The sequence below is a fragment of the Podarcis erhardii genome (genome assembly GCF_964252035.2).
Source record: "Podarcis erhardii genome assembly, chromosome: 2".
NCBI lineage: Eukaryota > Metazoa > Chordata > Lepidosauria > Squamata > Lacertidae > Podarcis > Podarcis erhardii.
In genome coordinates, this window is record NC_138498.1 from 25298492 (window position 1) to 25311077 (window position 12586).

The following is a 12586-nucleotide window of genomic DNA, read 5'->3' on the forward strand; positions in this document are numbered from 1 at the left end:
AAAGTGGCAAGATCCATGAGATTATGAGCAGCCAAGATCTGCTGCTCACAAGGACAAGGCCCCTACTAGTTTTATGAATGCTCTGCTCAACATAGCTGCTGTTTAGGAGAGCTCTGCCCAACTTGCCAATTAGACACACAGAGGGATTGTACTAATGGGATAGCATGAAGTGCCTTGATACCACCACCCAATTCTTTGGTTGGGCTTCTCTCAGGGTCAGCTCCAGAGGACTCGGCAGACCATGCAATCCTCAACTCAAAAGTGCTTCCACCATTGCACAAAATCAGTGAGTCAGAGGTAGCTGTCAAGTTGGAACCAGGAATCATGCCAGGGGCCTGAGCCAGGAGATAAAGCCAGGAATCAGCAGAAGGCAGAGACAGGGAAGACAACTAGTACTTGGACTTCTTCCCTGCCCATGGAGATGCTGCAGCCTGTAGACCTGGTGGCTCATCACCAAGCTGGCAGCTCCTGCCAATCATCGGCTACAGCAGGCAAGCCAAGGACATGATGACATTTATAAGGGTAGTGGAAAAATTTGATCTGGTCCACATTTCAAGGTGAACTTAACATAATTTGCACTTTCTGAAACAAGGTATGAACTAAAACACAGCCGTCCTTCAAAATTCATCCTTCAGAATTTGCAGGGCCATTCTCCAGCCAACTCACATGTACAAAAATGCACGTACTAGGACAAAGTATTGATACAAATGCATATATTTCTGAAACTAACATAAAGAAATGCATTATATTAGGGGAAATTGCAAAAATGTGTATATTAATTAAAATCACATGCAAAATGTGTATATGAAGAGAAATTCACACTAAAATGCTGATAAAATGCAGACTTTTTTTTTTAATCGCTTGCTGCTGTGGAAATGTGGAGAACAGAATTTAAGATTGGATAAACAAGATACTGAGAGAAACTGAAATTGGCATGCTCACCCATTCCTAGCCATAAGCACAGCAGCAGTTTCATGCAGCGAGAAATGGCGGTAAAGTTAAAAGTTCCAGAATTATGTGAAACGTGAGCTGTGCTTACCATCCTGGCTGCAACCCAGAGCTGTTTTAGTTGCAGCCCAAGGGGTTCACTGAAACAATCTGCCATAGCACCATCTTTTGTGTAAAGCAAGGGATGGCCAGAGTAGGCTTTAGTAAACCTTTTAACCACAGAAAGCCAGTTGGAGGAATTGCAGTAAATGTTTATCCTACCCAGGGATATGGAGGCTACAAAATGGCTGCCTCTGGAGGACCAATAGGTGCTATAACTGCAACAACTGTATTTGCAATACCAAGAACAGCCTTTAATTCCACAAGTCCCATCTTTTGCAATATTATGAAGCTCTTGGTAGAGGTTAAATATAGCCCATCAAAACACTGCCTACGGAAAGAAGAATAAGAATGGGTAAATCATTTCTCATACAAATTTCCACCCCAGCTTTTTTTTTTAAATGTCATTTCAGAATGAGTCACATGATCTAAGACTTTTGCAAACCCCCAAACGGAAGAACTTCATCATAAAAGACACAGATTATCTGATGGGCATGCATATTTATGAAACCTTGGGTTATAAGGCAGTGCTGGGAACACAGTAAATTTTGTCAATCTGTACTGGCAGATTTGAGAAAGTTTGCAACTAGGGTCTTGAATATGCAAACCTCACAGTGTATTAAAGAATTTATGTGGATGGCATTTTGGAAAACAACAACTACAACAACGCTTGCTGTATTTATATACCATTCATCATTCATATCAATGCAATTTCAACTTCTGTTACAGAAGCAGGCAAGGGTGACAGAAGATCTGCCTGTCCTGGAGGCGGTGAATGTTCCTTACTCATCGTGAGTCTTCTGTTGATCTCCTTTGTGGGTCTGGACTGCAACACACACACACACCCAGAGAAAAAGCATGTTCTGGGAAGCGTAAGGTGGGAGCTGGCCCCTGCCTCCTTCCAGAAACAATTACTGTGATACCTCCCACCCCTTTCATACAAGCAGTAGCAGGAGTCAGGATTATCTACCTACCTAATCAGATATTTTTTGCTATATTAAATAGCAAAGGAATCGTGATCACATTTCCCGGAAGCTACATAGCTTCTGAATCCTGATGTGGCCAGCCAGGTCATGACTAATGCCAACTTAGGGGTCTCAAAATGGATATGGGAAGAATACAAGCCCAAGTAATGTTACGCATTTGAAGAAATGTGCATTACATGAAGAATGCTCATGGGCACAACTCCTAACTGTCTCCAGTTGTGCCATCCCTGTTCCCAGAGTAGATAACACTGCACAGTCATATGTATGGCAGTGGATACTAGCAGAATGTCTAGCAGAGATAATCATCAGAATAGAAAGAGCTTTTGAGCATACTAGATAAACATCAGCTGATTGTGAGAGTATAGGCGCCGTTGAATTAAAAAAGAGTTTTATTGGAGGACTCTCAATTTTTTGCGGCTACAGATCAATTGACGTGTAATTCTGAAGAACACTGATTTCTCTGAGGTTGTTTCAGGGCAACTATTTTTGTCAGAATGCCCTAAAGTGCTTTTGCTTTGGACTCATTTCAGACAGAATTAATTTTAATATGCTGAGGATGTTGCTCTTCATGAGCAAAGATCCCAATTCTCTTTGATGAGGCTAAGCCAAAGAGAGCATGCCATCTAGATCAAGTATGGCGTACTCTAGTCCAGCATAGCACTTTAAACACTGAACTGGATGTTTAAGCCATATTTTGTGCTCAACAGAAAATCCAATTCATTCCCCAGTTTTACTGCACCGAGGTACAGCAAAGAGAAAATAAAAATCTATGTTCCACAAAGAGATCTGACACAGTCCTGGAACTGCTAGCAGAATTATATACTATGTGCAAATAGGTCAGGTGTGATGGGTAGGTGGGTGATTCACCCAAACATATAAAGAAAATTGCTCTTGCATTACTGTGGTTTGGGGCATCAGCTTTGCTTTAGCCTGTGGTCTGGAAGTATGGATGAAGTCCAGCAACGTATTACAACCAGCATGCTCTGCATCTCAGCTACTGTCCTTCCTTTGTTGGCTCTGTTGACTAACTGATTGAGAGTTTTAGGACCAAGCTCAAAGAATAACCCAAGTAAGAATGAAATTGCCAGCTTGGCTTTCTTTCTGGCCTGCTTTCCCCCCCAGTGTGTATGAGATTTTTTTGTCACAGTCTTGTTGGGACCAAACCATGGGTAAGTGTTCAAACCCTTTAAGCAGATGTTTCACTAAGAATTTCCCAGGATTAACAGCAAAGCAGAGGGTTGAAACCACATTCACAGTAAACTGAAGTTTGGGATGAACGCAACCAGAACTAGTCATCTCCCTAACCCATTTCCACCTAGCTATTCGCCGTCATCCCTCTCCCTCTTCCAAATGTCAATTGAGAAAATTCCCACTACAGACCCAACTGTCCTTTCCTCTTCTCTTCGACTGTTTCGACACATTTAGCCTGACATCCCATTCTCCAGAGATTTCCTCTTGAAACATTGCCCAGACTTAGTTCTTTACACACACACACCCAATACCCAATCCCTGGGAGCATTCTAACTCAAGTTCTTTTATTATTACTTGCATGCTGAGGTGATCCAGTCTGGAAAGAATGTTATTGCTGGAGTCCTCAGACCCTTTGTTGAGGGCCTAGGTTTCTGTAACTAGGAAGTATGTACTGTTACATGATTGTGTAGATTCCCTGCATGGGGGCTACAATCAGCAGCCTATTCCCAAACTAGCTGTGCTGTTAAATGTGTGAATCTGGTCATGTGTCTATTTCCACCCCCTTAATAATAGCTTGTGGGGCCTCAGATAAGAATCTGGACCATGGCCACTTGGTGTCTTTCCCAGTTACACTCCTGAAGAAAATTGTGGGGCCCTTGGTTGCCATTAGCCCTGGGAGTGGAGCTTCCATTAGTGAGTTCATGAAGAGACAAAAGGGAGGAGGAGGCAGTTTTCAGTGGAACATGTTACTCAAACTGTGTAGAGTTTGCAAGGTCAGATCCAGAATTTATGTGTAGAAGAAGCCAACAAAATGATTTCTGTTTATACAGGAAAAGCTACCAATCCCTCCTTTTGAACAATCTGTCTCCTATTGGTTGCTTTCTTTTGCTTTTTATTGATAAGCTGCTTCTTTGTCCGATCCGTGCTCTTTCTCAGCTGAGCATCAACTAAATTCCAGAGTCCTTTAATCTAGCTGACACCTATGGCCTACTCCTTGACCCATGACATAACTGAAGCTTAATAGCATTGCCTTTTGATGTAAGAACTGTTCAGAACAGCTTCATATGAACCCATGTTAACATTTTAAGGAGACATTTAATATCCCATTAAAAAATGTTGTGAATGAGCCCTACAAAACCTTTTGAATCAGGGCAAAGATTCTGCTCCTTTTTTCATATTGGTGTTTCTGCCTGGGATAGAAAGGTTTTTCCACACATGGAAACACCTTTCATCATGGTTCGTGATAACTTCTGAGGCCCAGGAGAGAAAGGTGCATTTTTGATAGTTGCAGGTATGGCACTGGAACTCCCTTGGGATGAGATCTAGGAAAGCAGACCTAGTTATTTATTCGATATCACTAAAAATCTGTGTTTGCTTCCTTAGCCACAAATCAGCCTTAAATCCTCTATGGAATTTAGGCTGGTGTCCATGGGGGTTGTGCGGTTCTTTAATCACACTGACCACACTGAAGTTAGGCTGAGAGACAAGTAAGAATGTGGAGGTATAATGGACTGTAGGGTGGTCAGAGATGCAGCACGAAAAAATGAGGAAGTGCATCAGTACAAAAAGGGGCAATAGATTTGCATATGCTAATTTACACATATAGACACAAGTTTGGAAATAGCTCCTATAATTAAAACAGAAACACAACACTTCTCACCATAGTGGAGGAGTGTGACTTGTGTGCCTACACATTCTGCTGAACAGATGCTGGCTGTTGATGGGCAATAAAATATAAAACCAACATAGAGCAAAAATGCATATGTAAAGGGTTAATTGCAAGAGCTGAATAACTCTATAGTCATACCTTGGGTTGAAGTAGCTTCAAGTTAAGTATTTTCGGGTTGCACTCTGTGGCGAACTGGAAGTAACAGAGCGCGTTACTTCCAGGTTTCACCACTCGCACATGCACAGACGCTCAAAATGACATCATGATCATGCACGGAAGCGACAAAATGCGACCCGCACATGCACAGATGTGCAGTTGCATCGTACGTTTACTTCAGGATGCAAACGGGGCTCCGGAATGGACCCCATTCGTATCCAGAGGTACCACTGTATATTTAATCTGAAAATGCAAGTACACTAAGCAAAAGTTTTATGTTCTTTAAACCTTAAAAGAGGGTGTCTTGGGTCGTTTTTATAGGAGGGGGGAAAGAGGACTAATTAAAGGGTCAAGTGACCCAGGGTTGTCTTCTGCATACTCTGCTAAATGGGAACTAGAATTTAATTCCCACAAAAGGTAGAACTTTCAGAGAAGCATTTCAGAGAAGGTGGCATTTGCAAATGGCATCTTCTACTTGCAATGTCAGGTACTACAGCCTCCTCTATAAACTAGTTCTTATATAAAAGTAACTGCAGCAAATGTTCTCTCAATACACAGTGGCTCGTTCCAACTCTTATAATCAATCACGAACATATTCAGTAACTTTCTTATTAAGAAATCCCACACACACACATCTGTTTGCGCCTGTAAATTCCTGCAACAGTTAGCAAGACCAGACCTGCCCTGCAGCAAGGTGATAAGACCTGCTTCATGGAGTCACTGCAATATTTTGTTGGCCTTAGGCTGAAACAGCCTTGCATGGGGATGCCTGGTAGTGGACTTAGTTAAGCCCATGACCCACTGCCTTAGGGGAATGCATTTGCCATTGGGGAGCTCTTTCAGGCAGGGGAGGCACTATTTGGGTCCTGTTTCGGGTCATAGTCAACTGGCAGTTTGGACAGACTTTAGTTGGACTGAAGCAGGTTAATTTGGGGGAAGAGACATAGCTCAGTGGTAGGTCAGTCATTGGGCAGGGAGAGAACCCTGTCTGCAGCCCTGAAGAACTACTGCCAGTCACTGAGGTCTGTGCTGAGCTAGGTGGACCTATGGTTTAAGATAGGTTCCTATGTTCCTAGCTTAGGTTTCTACCATAGAGATAGATGTCTATGGTACCCCAGTGTTTGAGTTACGACTCCACAGTGGGGAGGCGTAAGGAAACGTAGTTTAATTATCAAAGCAACACAGGATGGAGTGGGTTAATAATAGACATGCTGTTAATGGCCAACCAAAGTCTAGGAAGGGTCACAGACAGCGCAACTGTACAACAGGCTAAACAAATATGCCCCAGCAAGGTTAAATACTGTAAGCAGTGTCAGCCTTCCCTGCAAAGTTATGACATAAAGGCTTCTCCTCTCTGGAGACCAGTTTAGTGGTGATTATGATCAGTGGTTGTAAAAAAGAAGAAGAAGTGGTTTGGAATGTTCTCTTAAAAACATTGATGCGTCAAACATAAAAACTTTGTACCCTTCAGTGTAGAAGACGGAGGAATAAATTATTTGCTGGGCAGAGGTTTCAATGCTCTTGCCCCTATTTTTTTTAAATAAATATATATATATAGTTCCTCCTGAGGCTAGGGAGAGGTCAAAATCCAGTCTCATGCATATTGAGCCCCCACTACTTACCACTTAGTCCCACAAAGCACACAAAGGATGTGGCTTTTATTTTTCCTCAGCATTTTCTGGGGACATGGTATGGCTCACAGGAGACCATTCTTTTGGGCATTTTCTGTGAGGATGCTGGGAAGCTGCTTTGTGACTCAGGCTTGAATCCCACCAAGGATGGACAAATCTCTCAATGTTAGCTTCTCTCTCAGTTTCTTGTTTCTTTAGTCTTAAGTTCAGTCCCTCGCATTCCTGCATCAGTTTGCAATTTTTGTTTTGTAAAATTCCTCATGAAAATTCATTCATATTTTAGTGCAAATTTCTTATAATAGACACATTTTGGTACACAAATTTGGTACACAAATCTGCTATATGCATTTTATATGCTATTTTCATCAATATACAATTTTTTTAATACACACTTTCCTCGAATATACTCATTTTGTACACATTATTTGGCCGGACAACTGTATCACAAAATTCAGAGAAGAGCAAATTTCAAAGGATTGCTGTACTCCGGTTCGCATATTGCTTGGGAAAGTACAGACTAGGTAGTTTTGCTTTAAAATCCTAACCAAGCCAAATTTCTTCCCTATCCATTAATCCAACTAAGTCACTGTCCAATGGAACCTCCCCTCCCCTTCCTCCCCAAAATCTACTGTAAAGATTTTGCACGTTTGCTGGTAAAGCAGATACTTTCCCAAAACAGTGAATAAGCCTGTGGTCAGTTGCCATAGATGAATTTAAGGGATGACTATTATTCCAAACGCTAAACTCTTATTCCCCCACCCCGACACTCCAAGGTTACTGAAAGTTTAACTTTTGTTTTCTCTTCCACACAAACAGGATGTGGCTACTCAAGAGCTTGAAATGCATGAAAATAGCACCCCTAGGTTCTCTTTTTGCAAAATTATTTGAACTCCATAGATGCTGCAGAGTTTATATCCACATTTTTAGAGTTTGTGAGCCCTGGATCCGCATAATCTGTGTATGTGGACGTCAAGGGAGCACTGAAAATTTCATTGAGTCTGGATCTTAAAGAAATAAGCAAACGCAAACAAAAACTAGCACTAACAGAAACATAGGCCCCATCTGGACTGTACTTTTAAAGCAGTATCATGCAACTTTAAACAGCTATGACTTCCCCCAAGGAATCCTGGAAACTGTAGTTCATGAAGGGTGCTTCGATTTTTTAGGAGACCCCCATTCCTCTCACAGAACTACAATTCCCAGAATGGTTTTACAGTCCTTTTCCTTGGGTCTAGGTCTTTAAAACAGCCACACCCACACAACAGGGAAACCTAAAATTGACTTTTAAAGAAAAAGCACACAAAACTAAATATTTAATTTTCTCCTTCATGAAACCCAAGGCAGTATGTATGCAACTCCCTGGCTAATCCGCCATGGATGTACCAACCAGACCCAAAATGGCTTATCTTCAGCAATGTTCTGTACCCTAAGAGCCATGTATGCATACAAAATACACAACTCAGTTCCCATCTTCTGAGAAAAAAAATAATAATCCATGAAGAGAGCTGTTTTTTTCTGGATATTTGGATCTTAATGGCAAGTGCACTTTGAGTTCAAAACCTTTTTGGGGAATGCAGGGGTAAGTCTGGAATGCCAAACACTTAAATGATGTTTATTCCCTAAAAACATCCAGGTATTATGAGGAATGGTGTTTCAGAGGGCAAGCTGATACAACTACACTGAAATGTAATGGGCTGCATTATGATGGGTGGGAAATGAAGCCCTTTTTTATACAAAACAAAAACCAAAACCAACCCAGGTAAACATGAAGAGAAATAAATGCAACACAAAAATTTTTTTTCATGTGTATGCAGAGAGCGCCACTGAATCTTAGTAAATTATACCTCTCTGATTAAGCTACTCATTAAAGTACTGTGGAAAAAATCCAGTATATTTAGGAGCATGGCAGGAGACAGGTAGAAAATTATAGTAATTTGAGCTGCATTTAAAAAGAGGGCTTTGGATCACCCCAGATGTCTAGATCAGGGTATCCTACATTTAAGTCATGAGGCAATGAATTACGCTATCTATAATGCAAGGCATGTTATTTTTTTGCTGAAGTCTGATGGATGTCAAAAGGACACACTTTCACAGATGACATCATTAGCATAATCATGTGATTACATATTGTTGGTGAACAGTTAAGCTTTTCCCCCTCATCCTTTTAGTATTTCACCTCGCTCCACAAAGATTCAGCACATAGTTAAACCATGGCATTCGCTATGACAAGATGTGGCGATGGCCACCAAATTAGGGCTTTTTAGTTTAGGGGGGGGCGAAAAAATCCCCATGGTGTGCAAACAGAGTTTTTTTCTCCCTTTTTTCTCCTAATGCTAGAATCTGGGATCATCCTATGAAGGATGGTGCATGTAGTTCTCCTCCCCATTTTTTCCTCACAACAACGTCATGAGGTAAATTAGGCCAAGGGACAGGCCTGAGGTTCACCCACCGAGCTCCTTGCAGCAATGGGGACTCGAACCGTCCGCATCCATGTCTCCCATTGCCAGGAGATGGTTCATTCAGATTGGTATACAGGCATGATTTTTTTTTTTTTTTTTTACTGCATGGGCTTTGGTTGCTGGCATCTCTTATCCCAAGTTACCTCACGCGCAGCTTTTGAGAGGAGAAAATGGGTTATTTGTCATACGCCGCCATGTAGGCTACACTCAGCTCCTTGGACACAAAAGTAATGAATAATAATCTTCAAAGCACTCTGCTGGAGAAAGCCTGCGATAGGTAACACATGGCTTGTCCCGAAAGAGTGGTCTGAATGCAGAGACCCACTGTGGCGACTGGCCCTTTGATGGCATTTAGCTTGAAACACAAAAGGGCCATCTTTGTCTGTCTCCCAGTGAAGCTTAAGAGTGTTTGCAACATACAGAACATTGTCGTCTGCCTTTTTAAAAATGCCAATTGAACAAGCCAGTTTAATTGCCATCCAGGCAAGCGACTGCTGTTACTGCAAACTGTGTAAATTGTCTGTTTGTTGAGGTTTTTTGTTTTTGTTTTTGAAAACACGGACAAACTAATTTTTCTGTTCAGAATCTCCTGCTGATTCAGCTCTTTTTCTTTTTGGCATGCAAAGCCCTGAATGACAGCCAAGGTGTCCTTCAAATATAGCGGGAGATTAGTTTATGAAAAATCAGGTTAGATAATTTTCTAGAGTGCATTGCTTTTTGCTGCCACTTACTCTGGTCTAAATAATAAATTAATACACATGCCATTATTAGGCATGGGCTTTGCTTCCTTGCTGAATTTCGTCTTTTTGAGACATAGCAAAACAAAACAAAACAAAACAAAAAACTTCTTTCTGTGAGCAAAAATAGATGTCATTTTCCCATTGATGCGGGATTGATGGTGGGACAATGTAGGGGGTAGAATACCTGCACCATTTTGTGGCTCTCTCTGCTCTTCTAGATGTGGCAGCCATTTTGTGTCATGCACCCCCCCCATGGCAGCCATTTTGTAACTGGTACTCATGACACTTTTTAAAATTTCAAATATACCCATTGACCCCAAAAGGCCGGTGACCTACTATAGTGCAAATAGATTGTCTCTTGTCAGTTTTCTCCCATCTTCATGAAATACTTGACTTTACAGAGCTGAAATTGGCTTTATGAAATTTCAGAGAATCATTTCCATTTGGCCTTCATGTCTGATGCACTGAGGCTAGAATGAGCCCCACTAAAGTCAATGGGACTTACTCCTACATAGATACATAAATGATTGTGTTTGTGAGTCTGCTGTCATTCAAACTGACCTGTGTCAGCTAGGGGTAAAAACTAGTCCTCATTGCTGAAAATGAAATGTAAACATAGATGAAGATTTAAGATTTTTTAAAAAACAAAAACCCGAAGTGAAAGAAATGCCATTCTCTGAATGTGACTAGTTGTTAAAACAACACTCATGCACTTTACATCCCGCCAAGAATTGTTTCCATAAAGTGGAAAAAATAAAGAGGCATTTGGCTTATGTTGAGAAACAAATGTTGATGAAAGAAATAGTTTTGCTGGAATAAACCAGTCTCTGAAAAGTTTAAAATATGAAAGTTTTTGGCAAGGCCTGCATCTATGAGCAAAAATCACCATTGCTGGATTCAAAAGAAAATGAATTCAGATTTGAGGATTCATTCTGTTCTCCTTCAATAGCTCTGGGCATGATTCTTGAGAATGCTTATATCTCAGCTTTTCTTCTTTGGTATTATGGGTCACCTACACAGTCCTATAAACAAGGGCTATCAGGAAATCAATCTTGGCTCACGTGATTTTTAGGAGAAACAGAGCCAGGATAGATGATTGATGACCCATTCTAATGAAATATTTTCATTTGCATGTATCTATGGGGAAAATACTTCAGAAAGGGAAGAATGTCAATTTTACAATAATAAGAAACAGGAACCACACTGCAGCACAAATGTACGGTTTCAAAAGAATTGGCACAATGGGACAATATTTGAAATGTCCCACTTTTCTTTTACACAGGCCACACACAGCCAAATTCTCCATCTGGTTGTTGCAATGATTGCACAGAGGACTGTTCTTCTGCCATTCTAGTTTGGTGTCATTCCACAGGACTCTTAGCAGAGAGGAACATTCCCATTTGATAAACCCTATTGTTAAAACTGGGTTAATGTGATGGGGGTGGGGGAGAAGGTGCCACCCCCCAGGAATGCATGAAATAAAATACCACAGAGTAAGTCCTGCAGCATTTTGAAGACTAATAAATTTATTATGGCATAAGGTTTAGTGGACTACTAAAAATACATTGCACACATAAGTATCAGCAAAACAAAAACTAAAAACATTTTGCCAACCTTGATAACGAAAAGAAAAGACCCTGAACAGTTTAATGTTTTACATTTTAAATTCACCGACTCGTCACTTATGTGTTTATTGAATTTATATAGCGCCCTCCGTCCGCAGATCTCAGGCCGGTTCAAAACACAAAAAATACAAGATAAAAACATAAAATACGTCCTGCCTTGGGCCAGTTACTGAGTCTCAACCTCACCTGCAGGGGCAGCCTGCCCCACTTCACTGCTTGAATCCCGTTTTGTGTCGCCTTGCTGCCCCCTCTGAAACCTCGCTTACCAGGCTGGGTTCTGGGTTCCAGCAAGATCTAGAGAGAAACCTGTGAGATCTCATGAGAGTGACATGAGATCACCCAGAGGGAGGCCTCTTCATGATTTTGTAGGGTTCTTGCAGGATCTCGCTGGAACCCAGAAAGTGCTGCTGCTGCTTCTCTTCGTTTTCCTGGTGGCGGTGGTGGGCCTGTGCCCACAGAGGTGCCCCTTGGATTCTGTAGCCTGAGGCATCTGCCTCAGTCTGCCTCATGAATGGGCTGGCCTTCTTCACCTGGCTGTTGCAAAGATATAGGAGATATAAAATGGCTGGAAAATGGACTTAGTGCTTGTATCATAGGCATCAGATTTTGATTCCTTTAACCAGGGTGATCCATCTTTGTACTATAGGGCCACGTTCTTCTGCTCCCACCCATCACAAATTAGTACAACCAGTCTTAATCTGGCCAGAATATTACCTGTTTTAGGTGTATAAGTGTCATCTGTGTTCAATCATGCTTACGATTGCCAGTGTGGTGTAGTGGTTAAGAGCAGTAGTCTCGTAATCTGGGGAACCGGGTTCGCATCTCCACTCCTCCACATGCAGCTGCTGGGTGACCTTGGGCTAGTCACATTTCTCTGAAGTCTCTTAGCCCCACTCACCTCACAGAGTGTTTGTTTTGGGGGAGGAAGGGAAAAGGAGATTGTGAGCCACTTTGAGACTCCTTAAAGGGAGTGAAAGGCGGGATATAAAATCCAAACTCTTCTTCTACCCTCCGGTTAGTGTGCACAGAGGACTAATTTCTAAGAAGACTTACCTTAGGCCTGTAGCCACTATGGGTGGGAG